Source organism: Panthera tigris, chromosome D4, assembly GCF_018350195.1.
Source record: "Panthera tigris isolate Pti1 chromosome D4, P.tigris_Pti1_mat1.1, whole genome shotgun sequence".
Classification (NCBI taxonomy): Eukaryota; Metazoa; Chordata; class Mammalia; order Carnivora; family Felidae; genus Panthera; species Panthera tigris.
The window spans coordinates 28,271,348-28,276,642 of NC_056672.1; the positions used below are offsets into that span (position 1 = coordinate 28,271,348).

The 5,295-nt window shown below is 40.9% G+C and overlaps 1 pseudogene; it reads left to right on the forward strand.

Annotated features, from left to right (window-relative positions):
- The first annotated feature begins 4,226 nt into the window (after positions 1-4,226).
- LOC102968102 lies at positions 4,227-4,937 on the forward strand (annotated as a pseudogene).
- The last annotated feature ends 358 nt before the right edge of the window (positions 4,938-5,295 follow it).

The window sequence follows — 5,295 nt, forward strand, 5'->3', positions numbered from 1 at the left end:
GTCCCAGAAGGTACAGATATCTAGAAAGATGAAAACATTTATTAAAAATAACCTAGAATTATAGTGGCCATTATGGGGACTTTCCAGTTGGACGGAACTATTCACTTAAGATGTATACATGAAAGTCAGGTTCTCAGTTTAAATAAACAGAATGGGGTACTTATTTTAATGCATATGCAGAAGACTCCAAAAGCCTTCAGTATTCCAAAATAGCTGCATTGAAAGATTCACTACAAAAGGCTACTGAACAATTAGAAACACAAGAGGTGCTTAAGACCAAAGACTGTAAGACTGACTTACGTCCTCCACCTCCTCAGCCCTCCTTGCCCTGAGTGCTGCATCTGCTACTTTCCTGTCCCAGGTGCCTTTCCACCTGAAGACACACTCACCTTTTTACAGGACACCACCTGAGGTTACAGATGATCCTCCTGAGAGGCCTTTCATTGTTGGTCAAGGACTGAACTGAGGCCCACAGTAAAATATTTCTTTTTTTTTAATGTTTATTTATTATTGAGAGACAGAGACAGAGCATGAGCATGGGAGGGGCAGAGAGAGGGAGACTCAGAATCTGAAGCAGGCTCCAGGCTCTGTGCAGACAGCTCAGAGCCTGACATGGGCCTCGAACCCAGGAACCATGAGATCATGACCTGAGCCAAAGTCGGACATTTAACTGACTGAGCCACCCAGGCGCCCCCCCCCACAGTAAAACATTTCTTAAACCTGAGCAGGGCCCCCAAGAGTTTTTAGTTTGTTTGTTTCATATTTATTTATTTATTTATTTATCTATTTGTCTGTATGTGTTTGTTTCATTTTTTAAAAATGTTTATTTATTGATTTTGAGACAGACTGCACTTGAGAGCCAGGGAAGGAAAGAGAAAGAGGGAGAAAGAGAATCCCAGGCAAGGTCCATGCCAGCAGCACAGAGCCTGACTAGAGACTTGATCTCACGAACCATGAGATCATGACCTAAGCTGAAATCAAGAGTCTGATGCTTAACCAATTGAGCCATGCAGGCGCCCCTTTTTCTTTCATTTTTAAATCAATTCCTCCTGAGAAATAAAATTCACATTATCCCTTCCTTTCCAAGTCCAGTCTCATTAGTTATGGATCCTTCTTGTCCGTTTGGCTTTACATCCTAAGAATGTGGCTTGCCTTTCCACTTGCCTGGGCTCTCTCTTCAGCTATCTTTGGGAGTGGCTCTAGATCTTGTCAAAGTAGTACTGTTTACACCCTTTTGGAGGATGTCTTTCAGGTCCATGATGTTGTTTAATACTGCCAGAAATGTTATTGGTTTTCCTGGCTAAAAACTGATGATATATTTTTAAAAATTTTTATAACTCTATAAGAAAAACTTACACCAAAATTAAAGTTGATCATCAGAGCCTGCTGGAATTTTTTCGTTTTAATTTTTTTCAATTTTTAATTTTTAGGCCTTATTCTACCAAACAGAAAAATAAAAACAGATCCAAAGTAAAAAGTTTTTTTAAGATTTTATTTTTTAAGTAATCTCTACACCCGACATGGGGCTTGAACCAACAACCCAGAGATCAAGAGTCACATGTTCTATCAACTGAGCCAGCCAGGCTCCCCCAACTAGTAAGTTTTATACCTATTTCATGACAGTAATTTTACACCAGAAGCTATAAGGTCTGCGACTCTGTACATTCACGTTCATATTTTTATGTGTTGTAAACGCTTCTACATTCAGATGGCATTGCTAAAATTCCCTTGTGAAGAACTCTATTTACCTGGTTCGAAGGCAAATGACAGTAAGCACTGGGCATTCTAAAACTGCAAAAGGTAGAGACCAACCCAGATACTTTCAAGTTCAAAAGATCTAAGAAATTATTTGATAAGTTACTTTAAGTTTGATGGTTTAATTAACACAAACACATCTTTAGAGTTATCAACAGTAAATAAACAGACTTGTATTCTACCTGAGTTTGCTAACCAAATAAGTTATCTCTTATAAGATCTTACAGCCACAAAAAAATAAATAAATAAAATAATAGCCTAGGATAAAACTTACTTTGTCTAATGCCTAATAAAGCTTTGTAAGTAATCTGCACAAAATTGTTAAAAACAAGTAGATGAAATCTCAAGTTTTGGAGTAAATTTTTTAAATGTGGATCCAGGGGCCAAGTGCAGGCTGATCCAAGATGGGCCATTTTGGCAAAAAGATTGTTTTGGAGTTAAAAGAAACCAAAACCCAGCTGATTCAGGAAAAACTCTTTACCTCTCCCCTTAACTATCTGTCTGTAGAAGGAAGGGGACATTAGCCTACAGATTGCTCCTTCCCTAAGAAACTAAACTACACAACAGGACAAACATTGTTTTCCAAACATCCTGCTTGCCAATGGTCTCCCTCCTCTTTGTATCCCCAGCCCTGACCTTTCTCCTTATCTCAGGATGTCCTGTGAGCCTCATGTTGCCTGTCTTTGGAATTCCATGACAACATGGGTTCCCTGTATGTATGAAACTAAATTTGATTTTTCTTCTGCAACTGTTAGATTCTTAGCCCAACTTAAAGGGCAGAGGAAATTTTTCCTCCTGGTAACTAACAAAATTCAACCAAATAAATTTGGAGATCTAAGTGGCTTTCTGAAATGCTTCATGAATCAGGCAGGACCCCACTAAGCATATAGAGATGTGCATCCAGGAGTAGTACAAAATGGAAGACTTTATAGAAAGGGGTGTCCAGAGAGTTATTAGCAAAGGAAAAGGATTGCTCCTGGCAGTGCTCTTTCTAGGGGACAAAACATGGTTTCTACCTCACCTCTTTGAGGGACGGAGAGGACCCAAGTGGCAGACTCATTGGACTAGATTGAAAAATTCATGGCTGACAAGTTAATATTACATTGGTGGGGTAGGTGGAAACTGCAGTTAGGTTCTATATTAAGAACCACTTTGAGGGGCTCCTGCGTGGCTCAGTCAGTTGTCTGACTTTGGCTCAAAGTCAAGATCTCACGGTTTGTGGTTCAAGCACCGCGTTGGTCTCTGTGCTGACAACTCAGATCCTGGAGCCTGCTTCAGATTCTCAATCTCCCTATCTCTCTGTCCCTCTCCTGCTCATGTTCTGTCTCTCTCTGTCAAAAATAAATAAACATTAAAAAAAAAAGAACCAGTTTTGGAACTTAGCTGAAATGACATTCTGGATTTAAAATGACTACTTTTGAAGGGTATTGCAAAGATTATAGAGGATAAGTTATATGGCAGTCAGCATACAATCCCTAGCATATAGCTACTATATTATTCTTCATGATGTTCTGGTATTTAAGAGGGCCCTTATCATCAAAACACCCTTGTTAGGGTCATATCTTAAGATATATCACTGAAGATTTGAGAACTGTCAAACAGTCCAGAAATAATAGGACACATGACAAGCCCTTGAGGTCTGGGGAGGGAAAAGCACCTGAGGTCACAGGACCCAACAGAGATAGACAGAGGATTAGGGTCAGAAGGCCACAACTCTCTCAGCTGGAGCCATTCCAACACAGTGTCTCAGGTGTGCTCTCTGCTCAAGGTTGGATGGAGAATAAAGGACTAAGGTGCACTTGGAGTCTCTCAACCAAACCAGCTTCCATCATCATAGCTTTCTGCCCAGATTTTCCTTGCTTATTGGGTCCCCAAATGGGCATGATGCACTGAAAGAGGTCAATCGTGGGTAGATCTTTGGGCAAAATGCAATGCTGCCTCCTGGACTCACCTCAGTGAATCTTGCTCATCAGTGATCAAGCTGGTGTTCTTCCCCTCTTTTCTTGCGCATTCTCAGAAAAATAATCAGCAGGTCAAAAACTACTTTCTCCACTTCTAGTGGATTCACTCTCCAAACTGGACTTGTCAGAAAACATGAGTCAACAGTTGCCTTAAAATTTCAGTGTCTAGGTCTTGACCTATTTGTAATCTAATGGAAAAGGTAGTGGGTTTTTGTGCAAATACAGAGTATGTGGATGTTTAATTATCAAGTGGAACAACTAACCAAACCAGCGACCTGGCTCGTGAGCAATAGTGTCACATGTTGCTTACATGGTCGTCCTGGGGATGGGACAGGAATGCCTCATTTCCCTGGCTTGTCTCCCCCCATTAGAGCTTTCATGAACAACTTGGCAGGGGCTGTTTTTAAGGATTCTCAGAGGGACCTTGGCCATTGTCCTCCCAACAATTTCTTCTGTTTTTTAATTAAAAAAAAAACAAGTAGGGAGCAACCTGGGAGAAGGAGGGCCAAGATGGCGAAAGCAGCAGAGTCTTCGGGAGAGCCAGGGACAACGTGGCCCAGGCCCCTGTTTGCAGGCCTTTCTGATATATCCATCTCACAAGACATCCTCGTGGAAGGAGAATTCACCATTCCTATGAGATCTCACATTCGGGAATTTGACAGCTCCACGTTAAATGAATCTGTTCAGAATACTATTATGCGTGATTTAAAAGCTGTTGGGAAAAAATTCATGCATGTTTTGTACCCAAGAAAAAGTAATAGTCTTTTGAGAGATTGGGATTTATGGGGCCCTTTGATCCTTTGTGTGACACTTGCATTAATGCTTCAAAGAAGCTCTGTAGATAGTGAAAAGGATGGAGGGCCCCAGTTTGCCGAAGTCTTTGTCATTGTCTGGTTTGGTGCAGTTACCACCACCCTCAACTGAAAACTTCTTGAAGGAAACTTATCTTTTTTCCAGAGCCTCTGTGTGCTGGGTTACCATATACTTCCCTTAACAGTGTCAATGCTGGTTTGCCAGTTGGTCCTTTTGGCCGAGCAGGGACCAATAAACTTCATGGTCCGGCTTTTTGTGGTGATTGTGATGTTTGCCTGGTCTATAGCAGCCTCTACAGCTTTTCTTGCCGATAGCCAGCCTCCAAACCGCAAAGCCCTCGCCATTTATCCTGTTTTCTTGTTCTAGTTTGTCATCAATTGGATGATTCTCATCTTCACTCCCAAGTAAATCAGGAAATGGAAATTAAAAGCCAGTGAATTGAAAGCTCATCTGAAGGATACAATTCACCATGGAGCTTTGCCTCTGGCCCTCTTTTGTCTAATTTTGGAGATATTTTGAGATGAAATGGGAGCCATAAAGCACCATCGCCACTTATATAAGGAACTGATGTTTGAAAGGTTGTCCTTTTCCTCTTAATGTCATTTCTTGAAAATACATAGTATACACAGTATAGTGCTGCCTTAAGGCATGATAGGGTCACTGTGGTCCATTTGAGTGACAACCAATGATTTAGAAAGCACATGGATACATCCTGCAAGTTGAGTAGAATTAGTAAGTGTATTTTCAGTTTTGAGAATACCAGTTC